General features: G+C 42.6%; 1 protein-coding gene across 20 annotated transcripts in view; it reads right to left on the bottom strand.

Annotated features, from left to right (window-relative positions):
• The window catches only part of ST18 (ST18 C2H2C-type zinc finger transcription factor), a 300,959-nt gene that overhangs the window by 133,869 nt on the left and 140,289 nt on the right, over positions 1 to 26,801 (bottom strand). The gene's annotated exons all lie outside the window — the stretch shown is intronic.

The following is a 26,801-nucleotide window of genomic DNA, read 5'->3' as shown; positions in this document are numbered from 1 at the left end:
GGAGAGCTCGCAGGAGGCCTGTCACTGGCCTCCACCAGGCTTGGTAAACACAAGCCCCAAGCTATAAGTAAACAGAGGCCCCACTCCACAAACACAGAGCAATTAAAATGACAAAGGCGACCACACTTCTGGGTGGAGCTCAGGGAAGCTGCCCTGGGCTCTCCAGCACAGTCCAGCCCTCCTGCTTCTCCCCTTCCTGCCTTCGCTCCCCCTGCAGGAAGCGCCCAGCTCGCCTGGGAAGCTTTGCTCCTTTCCTCCCTGACACCGGCGACACTTGATCCGCTCCTCACTCCTGACAGCGGTAAAGAAATGAAATCGTGGAAAAAGCCATCAACCCCTCCACATGGGCGGCGAGCCCTTTTACGTTCGAAAGGGATGACCACCCAACTGCCCAAACAAGTGGGAGCTTTTCGGACACATGTCAGGACCCAAAGTAAGAGGAAAAATCCTGCCTCCCAATATGTGCCTGGAAACTGTTTTTAAAACAGTCCCTGCAGCATTTTCATACCAACCGATAACACAATGAAGATTTAACTTTTCATTTGTTTGTTTGCAGGGCTGACCCACCTATCAACATTTTTAAAAGTTTGAGTCTATTTATTTTTCAGCAGCATCTTCTATGAGCAAACTAGACTCTGTGTCCCTAATAAGACAGAAAGAAAGAAAAGACATTAATGAGAATGTATTGTCTTAGAAGAGGATAGCTATAAAATGTTTTAAAAAGAATTAAAATCTCACATCCTTTCAACATTCAACAAACCTCACAGGCACTGTGCTAGGCTCCCTACACAGACGAGGAATCGAAGTCAAGGATCTTAGGCCTCTCCTCCATCAGGACCTAAATGAATTGTATGAGACCCTTTTCCCTAGGGCCTGGAACCCTACCCCTTCCCCTGACCCCGCCTCCCTTCCAAGGGACCTGCGGCCCAGGCCCAGGACAGGTCTGCCAGCCTCCAGGTCCCTATTAGCCCAAACAAGGAAGCCCACCACCCCCACGGGTCTGATACAACAGTAAATGCTTTACCACCTGACTTTAAAAATAATTCCGTTTCAAACCTGACTAGTATCCCTGAGGATGCGGGATTGATCCCCGGCCCCTCTCAGTGGGTTGGGGATCCGGCGTTGCAGTGAGCTGTGGTGTAGGTCGCAGTCTTGGCTCGGATCTGGCATTGCTGTGGCTCTGGCGTCGGCCAGCAGCTACAGCTCTGACTGGACCCGTAGCCTGGGAACCTCCATATGTTGTGAGTGTGGCCCTAAAAAAAAAAAGTTCCGTTTCCTGTGTGTGTCGGGGGGGCGGTATATAGGCTTAGACTCGCCGCCGTCCTTCCTGTCACGTGGGCTACCATTCACTCATGTTTGGCAATACATTTGTTACTGCAAATAATCTGTCTGCCGAGGCAAAACGGTATCGTGCTCTTTCAAGGTAACGCTGCAACGCAAGGACACACGCGGAGGCAGTGATGTCCACCCTGAAAAATCCCCGCCTGGCAGTGCGCGGTATTCGAACCCGCTCTTTGCAATGAACCCTTGTCCTGAGCTAAGAGGCTCAGTGAACCCACACGAGGTGCAAGTGTTGTAGCACGCGCAGTGTAGTAACCACCTGGCTTTCTAGCTGACAGACCAGGCACTTGACCAATTTCGATGACTAGTGGACGTCACTGCCGCCGAAATAAACCATCATCTACTATTGAAAATTTGTAAAAGAACGGCTTTATTTAAATACAAATGAGACACAAGATTAGTCACCCATTTAAAGCATACAATTTGATGGTGTTAAGCATATCCACAGTCGTGCAACCGTTGCCACAATCTTAGAGCATTTTATCACCCCCAAAAGAAATGCCACAGCTATTAGCAGTCACTAGCCATTCAGCCTTTGCCTGCTTCCCCCCACCCCACCCCGCACCCCCGATGAAGGCCAGCTCCCTCCTTCAGGCCCAGGTAACCACTAATCTAGGTTCCCTAGCTGCAGCTTTTCCTATTTTGGACCTTTCATAGTAACTGTACAATACCTCGTCCTTTGTCACTGGCTTCCTTCACTTAGCATCTTTTCAAAGTTCATCGTGTTGCATCAGTACATTTCTGGTAATTACTGGGTGATATTTTGGTTGGATTATCTTATCGCACTTTCTTTATTCCTCCACCAGCTGGTGGGCCCCCTAGGAATAGCGCTGCTATAAACACTTATATACAAGTTTTTGTGTGGAGGTATGTTTTCATTTCTCTGGCGTATATGACTCTTAGCAGAATTGCTAGGTCATTTAGTTTAACGGTTTGAGGACCTTCTGAAGTGTTTTCCAAAGCAGCCACATCATTTTAGACTCCCATCAGCAGTACATGAAGGTTCTAATGTCTCCACATCTTCACCAATGCTTGTTATTATCTTTTTTTTTTTTTAATATCATGGCTATCCTGGGGCATTTGAGTGCTATCTGGTGGTTTTGATTTGCATTTCCATAATGACTAATGGTATTGAGAATCTTTTCATGTGCTTATTGGTTCTTTGTGTATATATTATGGAGAACTGTCTGTTCAGATCTTTTGCCCATTTTTAAATTGGGTTGCTTATCTTTTTATTATCGAGTCGTAGGAATTCTTTATATATGAATTCTGGATACAGTCCCTTATCAGAAATATAATTTACTAAACTTTTCTCCTATTGTATGGGTTGCCTTTTTACTTTCTTAATTTTGTCCTTTAAAACACAAAGGTTTTTAATTTTGATGAAGCCAAATTTATCTATGTTTCTTTGATTGCTTTTGCTTTCATGTCATATCTAAGAAATTATTGTCAAATTCAAGGTCAGAAAGGTTACATCTATGTTCTCTTTTAAGAGTTTTATACTTTTAGCCCTTCTGTAGGTCTTTTATTCATTTGGAGTTAATTTTTGTGCATGGTGGGAAGTAGGGATCCAGCTGCCTTCTTATGCCTGTGAATGTCTAGCTGTCCAAGCAACTCTGTTAAAAATATTCTTTCCCCATTGACCCATCTTGGTACCCTGGTCGACATCAATGTACCAAAGAGGTGGGCACTTATTTCTAGATCCTCCTTTCTATTCTATTGATCCATATGGCTTTCTTTTTGCCAGTGCCACACTATCTTGATCACAGAAGCTTTGAAAAAGTGAGTTTTTTCCCCTTTCTTTTTACAGTCTTACCTGTGACATATGGAAGTTCCCAGGCTAGAGGCTGAATCAGAGCTGCAGCTGCAACCTACACCACAGCCACAGCAACTCTGGATCCTTATCCACTGAGCGAGGCCAGGGATCAAACCCACATCCTCATGGATACAAGTTGGGTTCTTAACCCAATGAGCCACAATGGGAACTCCTGAATTGAGCTTTGAAATTGGGATGTGTGAGTCCTGCAACTTTGTTCTTCATCAAGACTATTTTGGCTGTTACAGATCCCCTTGAATTCCCATATGAAATTTAGGATCAACTTGTCAATTTCTGCAAACAAGCCAGCTGGGATGTTGACAGGGAGTGTGCTGGGTCTGTAGATCACTTTCGTTAGTATTGCCATCGTAGCAATATTGAAACATCTAATCCGTGAACATGCCTTTTCATTTATTTAGTTCTTCTTTAATTTCTTTAAATGTTTTATAATGTTCAAAGTTTTATACTTCTCTTGTGAAAATCATTCCTAAGTATATACTTCATTCTTTTTGATACTATTGAAGGTAAAATTATCTTCTTGCTTTCATATTTTGTTTGTTTATTGCTACTGTGTAGAAATACAATTGAATTTTATAATTTGAAACCTTAGGGAACTTGTTATTAGCTCTAGTTGTTTTTTTTTAGAGGATTCCTTGGTATTTTCTATATACAGCGTCATGTCATCCACAAAGTAGCTTTACTACTTCCTTTCAACATAAATGGCTTTTATTTCATTTTCTTGCCTGTCCTGGCTAGAGCCTTCAGGATAGAACAAAAGTGGAAAGAACAGATACCTTTGTTTTGTTCCTGATCATAGAAGGTAAGAATCCAGCCTTTCACCCTTAAGCATGATGTGAGCTAATTTGGGAATTTTTAAAGCTCAGTTTAAAAATATTTTTAAATGGGAGTTCCCGTTGTGGCACAGCGGAAACGAATCCAACCAGGAACCATGAGGTTGCGAGTTTAATCCCTGGCCTTGCTCGGTGGGTTAAGGATCTGGCAGTGCCCTGAGCTGTGGTGTAGGTCATAGATGCAGCTTGGATCTAGCGTTGCTGTGGCTGTGGGGTAGGCCGGCAGCCGTAGCTCTGATTAGACCCCTCAAAAGACAAAAGAAAAAAAATATATTTTAAATGTAAAAGCTAACTTCTACCTGGCAGAGCAAAATTCCATACACTGGTGTAACCCCTGGAGAGACAAAAAGGAAATCCTCTACAATTTGGGGAGTACCTGGTCTGGCATTTGTCATGGTGCTGGCCCTACTGCCCCTCAGATGGAGGTGTGGCTCCAATGGTCTGACCCAGAGGCTTCTACTCTCCGGTTGCTGACTGGTGGCTTTGAGCCTCCCCAAGGAAGTCAGTCACAACCTGTCAGAGCCACATGCAAGGTGGCCCTTGAAGTGTTTCCTAGGGTCTGGTACTAAAGGTCAGCTGGACCCCAAGTTGAGTGACATTGAAGAGGCCAAACTATAGGTCCTTCCAGGTCCTCCCCTTTCATGCCAACATTTGCGAGCTCGCTCTGTCAGCATCAGGTGCAGGGACCTCAATTCCACCTGCTGCCTGGGATTGAACCCAACAGTCTCAGTCATAACGATGTTGCCATCCAGTTCACATTTTCCATTTTTAATCTCTACAGATGGACTCCGAGTATTTCCTATACCTCTTGAAAAAATGAACATATTTGTAGCCAATAAAATGGAGCAAATTGAATCAAATATTGGAAAATTAAATGACATTTTGATTATAAATGAAAGATAAGATACCCCCAAAGGGATAAATTGGGAATTTGGTATTAACAGATACACACCACTATATATAAAACAGAAAAACAACAAGGACCTCTTGTATAGCACAGGGAACTAAATTCAATATCTTGTAATAACCTATAATAGAAAAGAATCTGAAAAAGAACAGATATATAAATATATGTATATATACATATATGACCAAATCTTTACTGTACGTCTGAAACTAACACATTGTAAATCAACTACATTTCAATTTTAAAAATTTAAGACAATTTTTTAAAGATAACCCCTATGCACCTATGTATTAGCTCAAATGATCCCTATAATGAGGATGGTTTGATCAACAGTAATGGTAGCTAACTCTTGACTTAGTGCTCATCTCATGGCAGGCACTTCTCTACGTGTTTTTATGGGCTGATTTGGAAGCTGAAGCAGTACAACCTCAAAATTTCCTAAGTAGGCACTGCTGGTACAGTTGCTGACTCAGGACAAGCACAGGTGTTCTGCCTCCTGGCTCCCACTCTCAACCATCAGGCAGCTCTGCCGGCTTCACTCTTGTCTACACTTCATATCAGATCAGAGAAAACCACCACGGATCTGATGGGGAAACTCCAGTGAGTTTCTTTTCCTTTCATCTTTTGGCATTTTTATTAGAAATTAATACCAGCGTAAAAGCTTTTCTAATGGCCCATCTTCTGAACTTTGACAAAGCTCTTATCGTCCAGGAAAATGAGTATCTTTTTCATGAAAAACTGATGGGATCGATAAGAAATTTTAAAGCTCTTTCTTCTGTCGTGTGATGCTTTTCATCAGAAATCGCATGAACATGAAAACAGAGTGAGGAGTGAGATCTCTGCTAAGAATCGCAGTACCTATATATGTACCTAGATCTAAGCCCGAGATCTCAGCCCACACCTAGTCTGTATTCATTTCTGTGATCATATCTGCATCTATGTTTGCAATACGGCATTGATGTTGGATAGATACAGTTCTGCATCATCACCAGGGAGCTGAGTTGCATTTGGTGCTTGCTGGGCAGCTCACTCACTCTCTCTGCCTTGCAGTGTAAAATCCATGTGAAGATTTCTTTACATACTCAACACATGTGGTGCCCTGGTGGCCTTGGCTCATAGACTTAGGAGATCTGAACAGAGTCGCCGTGGTGACCTGCCATCCCTCCGTGCTCTGGCTGGTTCTGGACTCTGTTCCTGCAGTGGGAAGTCCAGCTCGGTACATGCCCTGGGCACACGCAAATCCTTCCAGGTGTGCAGGTCCTTACTCTCATATTTCTGCATCACCCAGCCCCCTAAACACACACACACACACATGCAGGCACTCACACGCATCCACATAGCAGTTATTCTATTTAGATGGATTTGGGCTTAATGAGCGTCTCAGCTTAGACTGCTCTAACCAAATGCCACAGATTGGACAGCTTAAACAGCAGACATGCACTTCCCACAGTTCTGGAGGCTAGACATCCAAGATCAAGGTGGTTCAGTTCCTGGTAGAAACCCTCCTATGGGCTTGCAGGTCACTGTTTCTCACTGTGCCCTCCCATGGTGGAGAGGGAGCACTGGTCTCTTCTCCTTATGAGGGCACGAAGCCCCCAGGGGACCCCATCCACAGACCTCACCTCCCAAAGGCCCCACCTCCAAATACCATCACACTGGGCACTGAGGTTTCAATATACTAATTTAAGGAAGACAGAAAACATTCAGTCCACACTGGCTGGCTCACTCCCTCTTCACAGAAAGGAAAATCAGGTCCATTCTGATTCCACTTAGGAAAAATCCTGCATGTCCCAGACTCCCTGGTCCCCTTGTCGCTGTGATTTGATGCAGTGACCAAAAAGTCTCAAACAAAGGATTCTCCACAGTTTCCATGACTCACATAAGTGTCTTCATGATTGCAAAGTTGGCATTTGAAACAACAACAACAAGACAGAGCGGAAGAGGGAGGATGGTTTCAGAATGGCCCAAGCAAGCAAACAAGCCTGGGGGCTAACATGCTCTATGTATGTCCTGGATGGTGACGCCTGGATGGCAGGTGATGCCTGGATCGCAGGTGAGGCCGGCATGATGCTCTGGGTGCCCATTGCTGCCAGTGACTTTTAAAGAGGTAAGAAAACACACCTAAATCATTCATTTTCAGATACTTAAAAAGTTGAACATGTTTCCAGAGATGGCACAACATTTTTCTTATACTTTGCTGAACGGACAGTATGACCAGAGACTATTCTGGACCCTATCGTGATGTGACCCAGGGCTGTCTCGATTTGGGGGGCCTCCTGGGGTCCAGCGCTCACCCATGGTCGACAGCACAGCTACGGGCCCTCAGCATTCAGGGCACCCATCGTTCTCACCTTCTGTTCCATGTCGGAACAGTTGTTTAAACCCCACACAGACTTTGTCAGTCTGAGCCAGAAGTTCAGATTTTAACATTCTGGTCCTACCGAGTCACTGGCTGGCCCCCTACTGCCCAGTCTCCATGCTCGGTACGACACCACGCCCACATTTCACACAGGACCCCCAGGATCCAAGGCCTCTACCATCCCCAGAACCACCCAGCTCTTCATAAACTCCTCTAATTGTCCTTCTCCGACTCTACTCCCAGGGCCATGTCCAAGCTCCCATCATCCATCATCTGAGCTCCCCGCATATCCTGGTACCCAAACTCTCCCACAGTCCCAGGAACGTGCCTCATTCTGGGACATCCTTTCCCCTGCCGCCAGCATTATTTTTCTATAAGGCGAATCTAGTTATGTCCATTCCATGGCTTTCCTTTTCTTCCTGGACAACAACCAGGCTAAGCCTCCTGCCCTCCTTTGAAGTTAGGTGCAGCCGTGTGCCAAGCAGTCATGTATGCTTCACATCCGGCACAGACCACAGAGCTGCCCAGCTATCTCCAAGTGTCCTTCATTTTTGCCAAGAGTACAGAGAAGACCTTGAAAGCCATGTACTGAAGATGGCAGAGAGCCTCAGTCAGTCTGAGTCCTAAACGACAGAGACCAAAGTCCCCCTTGCCCTACAAAAGAGGGAATTCTGAGACTCTTTACAAGGTCAAAATGAAACTCATGTGTTTGTGTTATTGTACACATTGGAGTGGACTTCTTAGTCTGCTGGTGGTAGCCTAGGAAATACATCCTCTGCTTAGAAGTCATTTATCTGTAGGACAAAGTCCTGCTGTCTTGGTACTGCTTGCAGTTTCTCAGTCTTACCCACCTGTCTCTTCAGATACCTTAACATGCAGGCTGTAGAGTCAGCTCCTCGCCACTGACTGAAGGTGTCATGCTCATTTTTGCCTTGGGATAACTTTACTTAATCTCCACGCGTCATTTATAGAGGCAATGGCAATCATATTCCAGTATATAAATGTATCAAGTTAACATACCGTGTATGTGAAATTTATACATTATATGTCAAATATATGACCATATTAACAAACAGGCATTAAAAGTGATTCCATCTCCCTGAATCCTTCTCTCAGACTGGCCAGAATTTTCCTCACTGCTGTCCTCAGGCTGTTAAACTGCCTGTGGTTCTTCCCCAAGAGGTCAAATACGGGGAGCAAATTCGAGATCTCAGTGCTGCTGTGACGGGCTTCCCCTGCCTTCGCTGTCACTCCTCACTTTGGTGACAAACTAACGGTCTAGTTCGCTGATTTCCATGCTGGTTTCCATCATCCTCACACTTCCCAATGAGGGAATCCACAGATGACAGGTGACACGCACGCCACAGGTGTGGGGACTGGGTTCTTCTCTGACATCTGCAGAGCAAGTGACCTTGCTGCCTCTCTCCCATCTAAGCCATCGCCAGATGGACATAGAATGGCTCAAAAATATGCCCAGCTTTGCAGAGAAAAGAGGCTAAATCATCCCAAAATGTTAAGACAGATTCTAAACCACTGACATTAGAAGATTGTGCACTTCTTTAAGGCAAGAACTTACCCAGACTTGGGTTTTACAAAACACCTGTAACAAAGATGAACTCAAGGGGCACTGAGGGAGTCAACTCTGTCTTTGCACAGCTCCAAGTGCCAAATCTTGCTCCTCGTATTTAATGATTATCATCAGTAAACCTGTGTTAACATTTTTCTGTGTATTTAATCCTTCGAATTTCTGGCCATACCAGATGGATTTCTCTACGTGCAATCTATCAGAATTCCCTTTAGTTACTGAGCACTCTTTAAAATTAAGACATTTTCCAATTTCATTTATGTCCAGGTATTTTGGAGGGGGGATGTCTTATTTTTTTAATATTAAGAAATACGATATTAAGAAAATTGATAACCAAGTGGAGCTTGTGAACAGTGTCTCCACAATAACCTCATAGTTGAGAAGGAAATAGTCATTCAAGTGAGTGTTCCAAGCAGATTAATGTTCAAAGTTCAGCATTTCAAAAGTCACCAATCCAAAACAAATGAAATGATAATCTTGAACTTCCAATGGGAAATTATGTTTAAAAGAAAAAATTTTATTAGACTTTATTTTTAGAGCAGTTTGAGGTTCACAGAATTGAGAGGAAAGTATAGAGATTCCGCCAGCATCCCCCCTCCCCACCAACGTGCAGAGCCCCCTCAATATCAGCATCCCCCGCCGGACATTTGTCACAACTGATGCACCTGCGTGGACACGTCATCATCACCCAGAGTCCATGGTTTACATCAGAATGCTTTGTGTCGAGCCTTCTGTGGTCTGGACGACGCATCCACTGTGATATCACACAGAGTACTCCCCCTACCCTAAAAATTCTCTGTGCTCTGCCTATTCACCCCTTCCTCCCCACAGTCTCCTGGCTACCACTGATCTTTTCACTGTCTCCATAGTGGTACCTTTTCTAAAAGGTCACATAGCTGGAATCATGAGGTCTGCAGCTTTTCCTGATTGGCTTCTTTCACTCAGTGACACCCTTTAAGTTTCCTCTATGTCCTTCCATGGCTTGATAGCGCATTTTCCTTTTTTCAATCACTGAGTAAAATTCCATTGTCTGCATGTACTACAGCTTGTTTATCCATTCACATTCTGAAGTACATCTTGGTTGATCTCAGGCTTTGGCAATTATAAATAAAGCTGCTATGAACATCCACGTGCAGATTTTGTATGGACATAAGGGCTCTCGACTCCACTGGGTAAATACCAAGGAATTCAATTGCTGGTATTGCATGATAAAAGTATGTATAGATTATAAGAAACTACCCAACTGTCTTTAAAGTGGCTGCACCATTTTGCACCAACAATGAATGAGAGTTCCTGTTGCTCCACACTCTCACTTCATTCTGGCTATTCTCGATTTTTTAACTGTGCAGTAAATATCCAAGTTACATTAATGTTCATGTTATCAAGCCAACAGAGACTTAAATATGTGAATATTTTTGTCTAGTCAAATTTGCTACTTTTCATTTCATGCTCTACCAGGTTATCATCAAAATAATAGTGTGGAGCTATTGTTACTATATAATAATCTGATAAATTGTATCAGAAGGCAGCATTGTGAACTTTTTCTGGTAGTAATAACCATATTACTACTAACAATAGCTAACATCTATTAAACATTTAGTGACCCAGGCACTGTGCTAATCATTTTATTTTCGTAAGGTCACTTGATTCTCACAAAAACACTGAGAAATATGTGCTATAACCTCCACAACAAAGACAAACTGAGGCTTAGATTCCCTAAGAAAGTATTTGGCCAAATAGATTAATCTCACAACCATTATATTGAGTCAAAAAGAATTAGAGGCTCAGCAGTGGCAGTAAATTAATGTGGGAAATTAGATCATGTCCTGTGCCCTAGTTTTTGATCCTATAAGTGAGGAAGGAAGAAGCAAACAGATTGAAAGTGTTAAGACATTGATGGGACAAAGCAAACAAGGTGTTCTCAAGGATTATTAAAGGAACTTTTATACTCTGAGACCAAAAAAAGCTAGATTCAGCCTAATTTTCTCACCTTCTTTTCACAAGTGTATTAATGAAAGGAACTTTAAGAAGAATAGTAGAGTAAGATGTGAGTTACTGAAAGCATGTCTGTTAGGGGGTCAGTGGCTGGAGGTGCCCTCAACACACAGCCCTCAGGATTCTCACCCCTGAGGCACACGGGGGTGCTGGAGCAACAGCACCCCCACTAGGCAGGCAGATGTCTCAGCCCTGATGCCATGATGACCATGGTCATGGGAGGATTTCTCCTAAATCATAGAGGCACTTTCTCCTTGTCGCTGGACCAAGGGTGGAGGCTGTTGTCAATCATGATGTTTTACATATTTGGGATTTAGAAAATTAACCGTATTGGCCAATTAGAGCATTTCTCTAAGATTTTTGGACTTGAGCTCTGAGAAACCAAGCCTCAGTCATTCTCGGGTGGCTGAGATATAAACCTAAGAACTATTGACACTTCAACATAAGATGCAGACACCACGTCTCCAGGCTCCAGTGATGTGGAGGAGGTGGTCTGCTGTAGGAGAGAATGAAGATCATCAAAAAGGAGACACAGCAAAGGAAAAGTAAAAAACCACAGGCTTAAAAAAATTTGAAAAAATCCAACATCCAGGGAATTCCCATTGTGGCTCAGTGATTAGTGAATCTGACCAGGAACCATGAGGTTGCGCGTTCGATCCCTGGCCTTGCCCAGTGGGTTAAGGATCCGGCATTGCCATGAGCTGTGGTGTAGGTTGCAGACACGGTTCGGATCCCATGTTGCTGTGGCTCTGGCGTAGGCCGGTGGCTACAGCTCCGATTTGACCCCTAGCCTGGGAACCTCCATATGCCGTGGGAGTGGCCCTAGAAGAGGCCCTAGAAGAGGCAAAAAGACAAAAAAAAAAAAAAAAAAAATTCCAACATCCATTCATGACAAAAAAAAAAAAACAAAACAAAAACAAAACTCCTTACTAAAGTGGGTATAGAGGGAACATACCTCAACAAAATAAAAGCCATTTATGACAAACCTACAGCCAGTATAATACTCAATGGAGAAAAGCTGAAAGCCTTCCCACTAAAATCTGAAAAAAGACAAGGATGTCTACCCACACCACTTTTATTCAATATAGTATTGGAAGTCCTATCCACAGAAATCAGACAAAAAAAAAAAAAAAAGAGAGAGAGAGAAAGAAAGAAAAAAGAAAAGAAGAGGCAAAATTGTCAATATATGCAGATGACATGATACTATATGTATAAAACCCTAAGGACACCACACAAAACTATTTGATCTGATAAATGAATTCAGCAAAGTAGCAGGATACAAGATTAGCATTCAGGAATTGTTGATTTATGTGTACTAACAATGAAATATCAGAAAAGGAATCTGAAAAGATGATACTTTTAAAATCACACCAAAAAAAAAAAAAAACCCTAGGAATAAACCTGACCAAGGAGGTGAGGTGAGAACAGAAAAAATTAATAAAGGAAATTAAAGAAGATTCAAAGAAATAGAAAGATATCCAATATTTCTGGGTTAGAATAATTAAATTGTTAAAAAGGCCATACGACCCCCAAGCAATCTACAGATATAATGCAAGCCCTATAAAATTACCCATGACATTTTTCACAGAACTAAAACAAATAATCCAAATATATATACACATATATGGAACTTATCCATGACAGTTTTTCACATAACTAGAAGAAATAATCCAAAAATATATACGGAACCATAAAAGACCCGCAATTGCCAAAGCAATCCTGACAGGGGAAAAAACAAAGCAGGAGGCATAACACTCCCAGACTTCAGACAATATTACAAACTACAGTAATCAAAACAGTGTGGTATTGGTACAAAAAACAAACACAGAGATTAGTAGAATAGAATAGAGAGCCAGACACATATGGTCCATCTTCAACAAAGGAGGCAAGAATATAAAATGGGGAAAAGACGGTCTTTTCAGCAGGTGGTGCTGGGAAAAATGGACAGCTGCATGTAAATCAATGAAAGCAGAACACACCCTCACACCATGCACAAAAGTAAATTCAAAATGGCTTAAAGACAACATAAAACTCCTAGAAGAGAACATAGGCAAAAAATTCTCCATGATGTAAACTGTACAAATGTTTTCTTAGGTCAGCCTCCCAAGACAATAAAAATAAAAACAAAAATAAACAAATGGGACCTAGTGAAACTTGCAAGCTTTTTCACAGCAAAGGAAACCATAAGAAAAGACGACATATGGAATGGGAGAAAATCTTTGCAAACAATGCAATCGACAAGGGCTTAATCTCCAAAATAGACCAAAAACTCATACAACTCAACAATAGCAAAAAATAACCCAGTTGCAAAGTGGGCAGAGTAGCTAAATAGACTTTTCTCCAAAGAAGACATATGGATGGACAGAAGGCACATGAAAAAAATGCTCATCATCACTAATTATAGAGAAATGCAAATCAAAACTACAATGAGGTACCACCTCAAACCAGCCAGAATGGCCATCATTAGTAAGTCTACAAACAACAAATGCTGGAGAGGGTGTGGAGAAAAGGGAACCCTCCTGTACTGCTGGCGGGAATATAAATTTGGTACAACTACTACGGGAAATAATATGGAGGTTCCTCAGAAAACTAAATATAGAACTACCATATGATCCAGCAATCCCATCCCTGGGCATATATGGATAAAACTATAATTCAAAAGATGCATGCGTCCCTATGTTCACTGCAGCATTATTCACAATAGCCAAGACATAGAAGCTACCTAAATGTCCATCAACAGATGAATGGATTAAGAAGATGTGGTATATATACACAATGGAATACTACTCAGCCACAAAAAAGAATGAAATAATGCCATTCCCAGCAGCATGGATGCAAATAGAGATTCTCACACTAAGTGAAGTAAGTCAGAAAGAGAAGGACAAATACCATATGACATCACTTATATGTGGAATCTAAAATATGGTACATGGGAGTTCCCATTGTGGCACAGCAGGTTAAGGAACTGATGTTGTCTCTGCGAGGATGTGGGTTTGATCCCAGCCCTCGCTCAGTGGGGTAAGGATCCACAGCATTGCTGCAAGCTGTGGCTTAGGCAACAGATGCTGCTCAGATCCGGTGTTGCTGTGGTGGTGGTATAGACCACAGCAACAGCTCCGATTTGACCTCTAGCCTAGGAACTTTCATATGCTGCAGGTGTGGCCATAAAAATAAAATAAATAAATAAATAAGGCACAAATGAACCTCTCTACAAAACAGAAACAGACTCGCAGATATAGAGACCATACTTGTGGTTGCCAAGGGGGAGGAGCAGGGAGTGGATAGATGGGGAGTTTGCAATTCGTAGATGCAAACTATTACATTTCAAATGGATAGACGACAAGGTCCTACTACATAGCACAGAGAACTGATGGAAAAGAGTATAAAAAAGAATGTTTTTTTTTTTGTCTTTTTGCCATTTCTTGGGCCGTTCCCGTGGCATATGGAGGTTCCCAGGCTAGGGGTCTAATCGGAGCTGTAGCCACCAGCCTATGCCAGAGCCACAGCAACACAGGATCCGAGCCGCTTCTGCAACCTACACCACAGCTCACGGAAACACCGGATTGTTAACCTGCTGAGCAAGGCCAGGGATTGAACCCGCAACCTCATGGTTCCCAGTCGGATTTGCTAACCACTGAGCCACAACGGGAACTCGAAGAATGTCTATTTTTAAAAAAGAGATGCAGACACAAGAAAGAAAGGAATAACGTTCATGTTTCCCTTGTTCCTGAAGCCCATTCCTGCCCTTCCCAAGACCCTCCTTCTTGCCCTGTGGTCTGAGCTATACCCTTGGGAACAGGAGTCCAATGAGTACACAGCTTGTACTCCAAGTGCAAGAAATTGAGCCATTTCAAGAACAGGCTTTGAAAATCAGAAAATAGAAGTTTGTAAGGATTGAGGCAGACTATCCAGGGATCTGATTCTAAAGATGCTCTAAGAATTAAGATGCAGCTTGTAGGAAGGTTCCTGACAAGGGAAATGGGGGGAGGTGGCTTGTGTTCGAATAATCTCCTGTCACCATCTTTTACACCCACAGTCTTAGGTACTCCTCCTTAAGCTCCTGGGCCGCTTGGCTGGCGGAGTCCAGGGTGAACAGGTGTGGCTCGATGCATTTGGAAACGCCGTTTGGGAGAGGTCTCTGGGCGACTGGAGACCGCGGTGGGGCGGCTTGGCCCTTCTCTGAGTGGTGCTCCCTCTGGGCTTTCATGCCAGCATCTTCCATGTGGGAAGAGGGTGCCCCTTTGCGCTGCACTGTCCATTTGATGGTGGGATCTTGGAATCAAAGTGGGAGATGCTAATGGGTCCTTAAAGTCACTTAGCACAAGCCCTTCATTTAACAGATGAAGAAGCTGACGGAAGCTGGTTTGGGCCAACTTACAGGCTTATGGGCTGGCTTCTAACCTGGAATCTGGGGTTCCTCCTCCAGGCCCCTCTCTGCAACACCCTCGCTCTCAGGTTCAGGGAAGAGATGGTGCCCAGGGATTCCACGAAGCCTTTTAAAACCAACTCTGATAATCATGGCAAAACCATATTTTTACCTCTTATAGTTGACCTATATTTTTAGCAAGTTTGTTCCCTTCCCTGACAGATGGGGAAATAAAATTTGAAAAAATGAAAATGTTAGAGAACTATAATAATTGGTTTTATTTTCCTCCACAGTTTTTCCCAGGGGAAGAAGAGGTGCATTTCCTGTTTACAACTGTTTGAACCTAACGTACAGAATTTCTCCTCTTGCTAAGTTCACTCAACACTGTTGCATCTGCATTTCTTCCTTTCTTTTTTTTCTTTTTTTTAACAGCTGCACCTGTGGCATATGGAAGTTTCTGGGACTAGGGGACGAATCAGAGCTGCAGCTGCTGTCTATACCATAGCCACTGCAACACCAGATCCAAGCCATATCTGAGAATTACACTGCAACTTGTGGCAAAACTCAAATCTTAACCCACTGATCGAGGCCAGGGATAGAATCCACATTCTCATGAATACTAGTCAGGTTCTTAACCTGCTGAGCCACAACAGGAACTCCCAGGGTGTACTTTTTTTTCTATTTAGGATTTTTATTCAGAAAAGATTCTCAAAAATAGAAATACTGCATTAACGTGTCTGATGTGTTTAAAGCATTTGATATCTTCCTCTAGATTGCATTCCACCACGGTGACACCAGCAAACACTGCACCACTAATGCCAGAGGTCCTTGTCATTCCTCCAACCAGTGGTACCTGGGTCCTTCCAGCTGAGGCGCTGTCCCTATGCTGCTCAGTACTAGGAGCTTCTCAATGGACACTCCACATCCCACTCCATGTCTTTCCCCAGTGCTTGTAGATTAGCAACACTGGAGCTTTCTTTTACTTTTTTATGTTTTGCTTTTTAGGGCTGCATCCGTGGCATATAGAGGTTCCCAGGCTAGCGGTCAAACTGGAGCTATAGCTGCCAGCCTATACCACAGCCACAGCCACAGCCACACTGGATCCCCGACCCACTGAGCAAGGCCAGGGATCAAACCAGCATCCTCATAGATGCCAGTTGGATTCGTTTCCACTGCACCACAACAGGAACTCCTCTTTTATTATTTTAAACTGTGCTATATTAGATGAACAGGTGAAAAGAACTCACTGTGCATAAAAGCAGTAAGTAGTATAGGGAGAACGATCGCATCAAAGAGACGAGAAAAAAATGGCCTTGAAATCCTAGTGTGGTCTCAAATCTATGAAATAAATTAAGATGGCTAGAAATAGCACACAGAAACATGTCGACATGACAGCAACTTTTAAAACTTTTACAGCGAATATCACGTGTTGAAAACCGAACAGCAGATAATGCATTTTTAAGGGAGGCCACAGAATCTCGACGCTTTGTTCTACAAAGTTGTGAAGGTGACACGGGAAGTTTTTGCAGGAAGCAAATCTTACAGAAGTCATGAGAGTGACCTTCTCCATCGTTCCTAACGCGGCTTCTTCCTCTTGGGCTCTCCACCTCTCGTGTCCTTCTAACTCCTCCCCACGCCAGTCAGCCCCTACCCTGTCTCTCCTTTTCTTTCCTAAAATCCTCCCCATGAAGTCACCCTCTGCTGAGAACAGGGACTGTCCCTCAGACAAATCCAACACGCAGTACAGAGTATGATACCCAGCAGGAGCTACTCAGCAAATGCTTGTGGAATATGTGAGTGAAAAAGACAATTCCCTTCTCAGCGGTGTTGCAAGTTTTTTTTTTTATTATTATTATTTTTTTATGGCCACACATGGCACATAGATATGGAAGTTCCTGGGCCAGGGATCAAATCCAGGTGGCAGCTGTGACCTACCCCACAGCTGCTGCAATGCCAGATCCTTTAACCCACTGCGCCAGGCCAAGGATCAAACCCAAACCTCCACAGTGACCTGAGCGACAGCAGTCAGATTCTGACCCCGCTGCACCATGGCAGGAACTCCTGCAAGTCGCTGTAAAACAAACTCTGGTCTTTAACGTCTTCAGTGCTAAATTTAACTTTATACATTTAGCCATCAAAGGGAAGGGAGAAAAGAGAATGTGCCTAAAGTATTTGCACATGAAGGCAGAGGAAGCTCTGATAAATCTTTGAATACAGGACTATTTCGAATATATATGACCTAAGACTAACTGGAGAATCTCAACATGAGAGAAAAATTCACGCGAGCTGTAAGCAGCTAAGAACAGAAGGTCATCGTGAAAAGCGATTGTAACTGGCACTGGCTCCCTGCAGCTCACAGGGGTGCAATGAGCTGCATGTCTAGGGCACAGCAGCACGTGTGTTAAGCGAAAAGGCTCCCGGACTCCTGGCCTCTAAGTTTCGGTTCAACTCTAACACCCTCGGCATTGAGTTTTTTCAAGCGTCAAATGATATAAGGACCTGTCAACAGAAGCCCTTTACTTCTTACAACAAGGGAACGAACGCTGTTTATAATGTGACACCAGCTGCTCAGGCAAAACAGGGTCTATTAGAACTAATTTAATTTTACATAAGTTGATCTATTTGCATTCAGAGTCCCCAGTTAGGCGACCAGGTACTTCTTTACAGACGGATCTTGTTTCAAGCGCCAGTGTGTGGACAATGCTTAATCAGTGTGTACATCACAAAATAAACACAATCATCAAGTACACTAATTAAGCCGAGAAACGGTGCAACATGCATACGGTGTATGGATTAACAAGGCAATTCATTAAAAATCTTAATGATGAATACTATATTTCTCATACATTTTATTCCACTATGTTCAGATGAGTTCAGCAATTCTATAACCCATTGACACTACTCTCTTAAGTGAATTTCTTTTAAATCATGACACATCTGGGTATCCTGTCTACACAGACAGCCTCTGCAGAAATGATACTTCTCATCTTAAACCAGATAACCTGACATCTCCTCTTAGAGCAGCTAAAGAAGAATAAATCAACCCCTAATAGAAACACTGAAAATAATTAAAATTGGAGTTCCTGTCGTGGCACAGTGGAAGCAAATCTGACTAGGAAACATGAGGTTGTGGGTTCGATCCCTGGCCTCGCTCAGTGGGTTAAGGATCCAGCGTTGCCGTGAGCTGTGGTGTAGGTTGCAAACACGGCTTGGATCCTGCATTGCTGTGGCTGTGGCCTAGGCCAGCAGCTGCAGCTCCGATTCGACCCCTCACCTGGGAAAGTCCATATGCCGTGAGTGCAGCCCTAAAAAGCAAAAAAAAGAAAAAACAGAAAAAAATTAAAATTGAAAGATGGAAATATATTAAATGCAATAATCCCTAAGCAGTAGTCCACATCTACGATTCACTCTGAAAATATAAGGATCGATGTTTATGTGTGGTACAGATTTCCTTAGAGAAAAACACATCAAAAAAAGGTTAAAATAAAACACGTATGTAGGTAAAACATACATAGCAGTATACACGTGTGTATACAAATGTGCTACATACATGTATACACTAAGTATACAAAACATATGGATGTGGAATATAGATGTTCTTTACCTCCAAACTTAGTTTTCAGAAACCAGCATTTCTCAAGCAAAATTCCACTCACGAATGTAACAGAAACAGAAGGAAGGAAGAGCTGTATGGTATTTCAGTGACCCAACCTATTTTTCTGCCAAGAAAACATCATTTAGGATACTATATAATAAGTAGGGGAGGATGCAAAGGGTGTGCCCTGCTTATGCCACTTCCTGAAACACTTAACTGGAAAGAGTGACCCCAGCAACACTGTATTACACTCTAATTGCACAGGTTATTTTTCTTTTTTTTTTTTTTTTTATCTTTTCTAGGGCCATTCCCACAGCATATAGAGGCTCCCAGGCTAGGGGTCTAATCGGAGCTGTAGCCGCCGGCCTACACCACAGCCACAGCAATGCTAGATCCGAGCTGCGTCTGTGACCTACACCACAGCTCACGGCAACGCTGGATCCCCAACCCATTGAGCAAGGCCAGGGATCAAACCAGCAACCTCATGGTTCTTAGTCAGATTCGTTAACCACTGAGCCACGTCATGAACTCCAGTTGCACAGTTTTGATGTGCAATGAATCAATTTTCAAAAAGACATCCAATTAACAAATAAAAACTCAATTTTTAAAACGTGTCCAGATCCACAGTCATATTTGGAGGTCTATAAAAAAGCAGTCCAGTTAATTTCAGAGTTTAATAATTCATGTGTTATTTTCTCTTCTCCCAACTTTTTGAAATCAAGGAAAGCTATCTACTTACTTATGAAAGAATAAAACTGTTTCAATTTTACATATGTACTTGTCTAAATATGTAAAATACACAGAAAACTTTTTATCTTAAGCCAAGTCATATGCAGAGTTTTAAAACCTTTTAATTCTGTTGTCTTTTGACTAAAAATATTACTTATTCTTCCAGATCATAAACCTAACAGTATTGGCAGGTTTCATATTTCTATAAAGCTAATCAAAATCCTAGATTTTTTTTTTTTTTTGAGGGCTGCACCTGCAGCATATGGAAGTTCCCAGGCCAGGGGTCCAATCGAAGCTACAGCTGCTGGCCTACACCACAGCTCATGGCAACGCTGGATCCTTAACCCACTGAGCGAGGCCAGGGATCAAACCCACATCCTCATGGATACTAGTTGTGTTTGTTAACTGCTAAGCCAGGACGGGAGCTCTCAAAATCCTAGATATTAACTGATATAAGATTTAAATTAGACACTAAAAAATAATTTAAATCGGCATGTCTTTTTTTCTATGTCTTTCTTATAACAGGTAAAGTCTTTTAGGATAATATTTTCTATTGAACTTGGAAACAGGGAAACTACACATGTGAATAAAAGCTTTTCCACCTTGTGAATAGAAATTGCACACTGTCTACTATCTAGATTATAATGTTGTCTATTATGTCCTTTTAAAAGTAAATTATAACTAAACTGAGACGGATGACTTTTGTTAAAGTTCACTTCAAGTTTAAATTCATTTGTTTCAGTTTATCAACTTGGAAGCAATTTCGTCTCAGTGCATTTGGTGTGTCATATCATCAAGCTTTGCCAAATCCAATCCATCACAGCTGAAGGGCCAAACAATAATAATTTCTTCATTACTGAAATGCAAGTACAGTGCAAGTCGATGCTTATCTCTGGTAAATTATCATCCTTCTAACTAAAAAGTTGGAAGAATTATAGAAAATGTACCATGATTTCTAGAAACTAAGTCTTATCTCTAAGATAGGCTGTTATAATAAATCATTTAATACGTTTTTAGGGAGAGGGTATCACAAACCATTTTGTGAAGGTGATAAAAGCTATGGACCCTGTTCCTGAGCAAATCGAATGCAGTTATACACACGAGATTTTTCAGAGTATTGGAGCACAGTGCTTCTCAAGCCCAGTCCACAGAACCAAGATGAGAGAAAAAAGCTGGAAGTCTCTAACATCTGTAAGGTCAGCCCATCACATAGCAAGAAACAAACATGAGATGCAGTCCTCCAGGGAGCCATGATTCCGGGATACACACACACACACACACACACACACACACACACCCCTATCTGAATAGGATGTCCTCCAAGAAGCCCAGAGGAAAGTCATCTTCCCAGTTCTTTTGGGTAAACTGATTGACACTCCCGGACCCAGTATTTCCAGACAGGAAGCCAGCACCTTGGTCAGGTGCGGAATCAGAATGCTTCCTTCCCTGGGCGCCTCCTCCAGGCTCCATCCCAGAATCGGCACCCATGACCGCCCCACACCCCAGCCAAGAGCTCAGTCTCAGTTCACAGGACCATCTCCACACTGTCTCCCTCTGCAGGGAGGGAAAGAACCCATCCTGGGGAGTAGAAAAACACGGCACACATTACATTCAAATCTATCAACACCTTGTGTTCCAGCTGTATTCGAGAGCGTTTGGGTTGTCGGAGGCCCGATGAGGATGCTGAGCAATGCTGCTGAGAGATGCTTAATGTTGCAAGGAGACAGGCTGAGACCCTCATTAAATTCTGTCCCCGTCTGTCCTGAGCCTTAATTTTGGGTGACGTCATGAGTCAGCTCAAGCGCTCTTCTGATTCAAGACCCTGAAATCACAACCTCTTTGTTTACCCCTAAAATAAAATTACCCAGAACAGCAGAACAGCGTACTTTCCTCCACGGCAACATGGAGATTTCAAAGCAAGGGAAGGAGGTCCCATCTCATGGTGTCCTTAGACCTCGGAAGAGAGATATTCCACATGGCTCAGTCTATGTTCCTAGTCTAGATTCCACATGCTGTGCTGTGCCTCGTCCCCCAAAGACTTCAAAGTACTAATGAATATGCTCTTTAAAGCATGCCAAGCAGGTGACTAGTGTACTCGGCATCAGGGTTAATATGAGAAAATTGAAACTTTCAGAGTAGAATCAGAACTAGCAGGTTATTCACCCAGCACTAGCAACGCTTTAAAAATGTTAAAGAACAAAAGCATTTTAGGCAATCTTGAACCCCAGGATTCCTTTTAAAGTTCCTATTAAGTTTTGTAGGATCGGTTGCTGAGATGAATATATTTCCATGTGAGGAAAAAGTGATCTTTTGAGACCATTTTTCTCTTGTAACCCTTAACTCTCTCTGTTTCCAGGACAACCGCAGAGACGTGAGAGCAATCCCATGGCTGAAGTGAACATGACGCAGTGTCGTGCTGTGCACACTATTAACCGAATTCATAAAACACTCATATTATTTTGTGAAGATGCCCGGTGCAGACAGAACTTCCAAGCTGATGACAACCTCTTGCATCTGCTAGTGATGGTGACAGCCACGCATTCTGGATCTAGAACTGGATGCTACAGATTTGGTCTAAATGTTGACAGTGTCCTCCTAACAGATCTCCAGGCAGGAGTGAGCACAATGACTGTCCCCTGGCATCATAAGCCCTGGAAAGGAGGGTTTGTTTTCCTTAGTGGAGAGGCTTTACGGAGTTTCCATTTGTTGGCATATTTAGACTCAATGGTGTATAAAAAAAAAAAACCCTTCTGGTGAAAAATAAATAAAAATACAGACTACTTCCAAACATAAGCAAACTTATTAAAGGAAGAAAAAACATATATGCGTGTGAGGGAGACAGCTGATTCCCTGGCACGGGAGCTTTGATTTCAGTTAGGTCTACAGAGGAAGGACCCAGAGCTTCTGGCTGCACGACCTGGGAAGGGGGCTTGACGATATCACCCCCTACCCCTCTAGGACAGCCTGGCCCCATGGAGAGAAGTGCCCACATGAAAATACTAACTAGGAAAAACGTGCCTCGTCAAGGGTAAGCAGAGGAAATGTGCCCACCATTGGGGTTGGATCTGGGTGAGGGTGGGGAATAACCACTCACCTGACCCCCCTGGGGGCACCTCCACCTCCAACTATAACAGTGAACCTCCACCCCCAACTATAACAGTGATGACTTGCAGGAAGAGTTGGTCGCCCTGAAGGTCTGGCACCTGAGTCCCCCCAGATCCAAGTAAAGACTGGAAGGCGGTCTGGGCTGCTGGTGGTGGAACCACACACGCAGTTTCCCAAAGGAGCGGACCTTCAGTCAGTCCTCAGAGACCCCCACAGGAAAGACTCCAGTGCATATGAACGCACCATTTTTCAAAAGAGAGCAAGAAAACCAATGAGAACCTAATTTTAAAAGTAATAAAACAAATGGTTGAGAGACAGTAAGCAGAAGACAAGACCAACAGTGCCAGACAATTGCAAATTGTGGAAATAATGGAGATAGAATATAAAACAAATTTAGCAAAGTAGAAGTAATAAATGCACATACCTGATCTATCATTAATGAACAAGACATTATCAAAAATGGCCCAAGCAGATTTGATAAAGGACATATAATACACAGAAGAGTGAAAAATATGAGTCAATAAAAGTGATATTCCTCTTTTCAGTGTCAAAAAATATATAACAAATGACATAAGAACTTAGGTAAACAACAGATTTGATACATTTGTAGAACTGGGAGACAGATCTGAAGAAAGTACTCAGACTATAGCACTAAGAGAAAAAGAAACTAAATCGATTAGAGGATACGGTGGTGAGAATGAGAAGGCCTAGCATACAACTAACAGCAATCTTGGAAATATTAGAAAGGATCAGGGAACCGCAACATTCAAGGAGACACTGGATGAAAATGTCCTCACATTTCCAAGTCAGAACAAATAAAACAAAACCTATCCCTGCATACGGGATAGTGAAAGTAGAGAGTTCTTAAGAAACAAGATTTGAAAACAATTGAAGGCAAATCAACATGAAATGCAGTAAACTGCTCAGAGCCTTCTCTCCAACAAGAGGGAGCCAGGGTCTGTAGACTAAGATCTACAAAGGCTGAGGGACCAAGAGGGAATCATTGCCAGGCATGGCCAGGCAGAGTGGTCCAGTCTGCTTTCAAAATTAAGGGGAAGGAAAACCATCTTAAGACAACCCCAAGAACAAAGACTTTACTCCAAATCAGCCCATCCATAAGGGCTCTTCTAAAGGATGTGCTCAGGAAGAAACGAAAGTCTGACATGCAAAAGCGTTGTAAAGAATTAGCTTTAAACAAACTAGGAGTTCCTGTCGTGGCTCAGCAGAAACGAACCCAATTAGTATCCATGAGGATGCAGGTTCAATCCCTGGCCTCGCTCAGTGGGTTAAGGATCTGGTGTTGCCGTGAGCTGTGGTGTAGGTCGGCAACTATGGTTCCAATTTGGTCCCTAGCCTGGGAACCTCCATATGCCATGTGTGTGGCCCTAAAAACAAATCAAAACAAATATTGAGCAAACTAAACAAACACTGACTCCATAAAGCAACAATAGTAACATCTAACTTGGGGAAGAATTATTAAGCCATGCTTTGACGTCAGAAGAGGCAGGATTTGATTAAAAGAAGCCCATACTGTTTGAGAGGATGGTGAGGGTAGTGATTAATTTTTAAACTTATTAGGTAAAACATATATGAAAGTTTCTAGGATAACTGATAAAAGAATGAAGTATTGATGGAAGAAGAAATTTTATCAGTCCAAAATAAGATAAGAAAGGATTAAAGAAACAAAGAAAAAGCATACAATGTGCCATTACATAATAAAAATGTCGGTTTTTTTTTTTTTGTCTTTTTGCCATTTCTTGGGCCGATCCTGTGGCATGTGGAGATTTCCAGGCTAGGGGTCTAATCAGAGCCATAGCTGCCAGCCTACGCCAGAGCCACAGCAACGCAGGATCCGAGCCGCGTCTGCGACCTACACCACAGCTCACGGCAACGCCGGATAGTTAACCCACTGAGCAAGGGCAGGGATCAAACCTGCAACCTCATGGTTCCTAGTCAGATTCGTTAACCACTGAGCCACGACAGGAACTCCTAAAAATGTCAGTATATCAGGAACATACAACAATGCTAGTCTTATAAGCATCTAATAACATAGCCTCAAAATACATAAAGCAAAAATTTAGAGAACTCAAATAGAAATCAACAAATCTCTGATCCCGATGCAGATTTTAATTCCCTCAGTAACTGACTGATAACACAGGCATAGATCAGTAAGTCTGTAGATGATTAAACAGTACACAAACCTGAGATAACAGACATATGTAGAACCCATTTTTTTAGAAATCATAGAATAATATCAAAATGACAATATACTAAAAAATAAATTTCAAAGAATTAACACTATGAGATCATGTTTTTTATGCATAAGGTAATTAAGGTAGAAAACAAAAACAAAGATAATTTAAAAACAAACATTAGAAAATTAAAATTTATGATGCTTTTAAATAATTCATTGGGCACCGGGCAATTAGACAACATTCTTACAGAAAGGTAACAAAAATATGAGGTATTAAAACCTATGTATGGCATATGGAAAGTGTTATGTGCTAAGGCCTTAAATGTATGTATCCTTTACATAAAAAGAAGACAATCTGAAAAGTAATGAATAAGTAGTCAGATTGAGACATAAGATGTTAGAAAAATAAATAAAAGAATAACCACAAAGAAAAGATAAGAAAGGAAATAGTAAGTAGCAGGTACTCATGCAGTGAAAATAAGGATAAAATCAAGGAGCTCAACAGAGTCAAAGCTGTCTTAAAAGACTTCCCTAAAAATGGAAAACTCGGATGAGAAAGATCAGGACAAGAAAAATAGTGCGAATAAACATATTAGAAACAAGAAAAGAGAAATACAGAAGCAATAGGAATGTAAATAATATGAGCAGTTTTGTCCCAATACATTTGAAGACTGGTTAAACCAACAAATGCCTCTGAAAACATAAATGTTTAGCCCAACCCAGAATTATCTAGACTTCTAATGGTCTCATAGCATTAACTAAATTGAGATGGTACATAAAATTCTCCCCTGAAAAACAAACAAACAGTTCCAGAAGGTTTAACAAATGAATTTTACCAGAGCACTAACAAACAGATGATTCCAATCCTATGCAAAGTCATGCAGAGAACAGACAAAGAGGGGATCCTTTCCAATTAGTTTTATGAGGTTAAGTAGAATAATGATATCAAGGGGGGGCAGAAAAGACAGGGGGAGGAAGACAATTCCAGGATAATCTTCCTTGTGAACGTACACACAAAATCCAAAGCAAAATATTAGTAAACTCATCAAAACATATACTCAAAAGATAATCTGTCAGGACCAAATTGGGTTAATTAATTTCAGGAATACAAAGTTGATTCCTATTAAACATTGTAATCATATAAGAGCTGAAAATAGGGGACCAAAGTGTGTGCTGATGACTGAGTTACCGCTAATGGAGGCGTGTGAGCTTCAATCCCCAGGGGATGCTGACGATCACACCTGAGAATCCCCACCCAGCAGGAGGGAGCTTCGAACCGCACTTCTGGCCTGGCTTGCGGAGGCTGAGCGCAGTCCCCTGGCCCTGGGACAGCCTTTGGACACAGAAACTCAGGGCTTGAGGCTCAGATCCCTCTGCCTGGACCAGAACCACCCTCAAAGGCAGAGGTGCCCTCGGGAGGCTGGGGGAGTAAAGTTCGGGCTCTCGCTGCACCTGTGATGGGGGCCGGTGAGCAGCACACTGGGGCCCTGAGACAGCTGTGTCCCTGGTGTGTGTGGGGTGGATTGTCCAAGACCTTGGAGTGTAAGGAATTGGCCATTGCTCCCAAGGACCTGGGGGTGGAGGGTTGAGCAGAAGAGTGACAGAGCATTTGATTTTTTTTTTTTTTTTTTTTTTTTTGTCGTTTTAGGGCTGCACCCACGGCATATGGAGATTCCCAGGCTAGGGGTCTAATCGGAACTGTAGCCGCCGGCCACAGCCAGAGCCGCAGCAAAGCGGGTTCCAAGCTGCATCTGTGACCTACATCACAGCTCAGGTCGACACTGGATCCCAGACCCACTGAGAAAGGCCAGGGATCAAACCTGCATCCTCATAGTTACTAGTTGGGTTTTCCCACTGAGCCATAATGGGAACTCCCAGCATTTGATGTTTTAATGAGTGCTCTGACTACTGTGCTGTGAAGAGTTTATAGAAAACAAGAGTGGGAGTTCCCTTGTGGT

This window comes from Sus scrofa, chromosome 4 (assembly GCF_054392235.1).
Source record: "Sus scrofa isolate SSC_HxYL_T2T_F1_AM1 chromosome 4, Sscrofa_HxYL_maternal_Yorkshire_Landrace_v2.0, whole genome shotgun sequence".
NCBI lineage: Eukaryota > Metazoa > Chordata > Mammalia > Artiodactyla > Suidae > Sus > Sus scrofa.
This window is presented reverse-complemented; position numbering and strand designations above follow the sequence as displayed.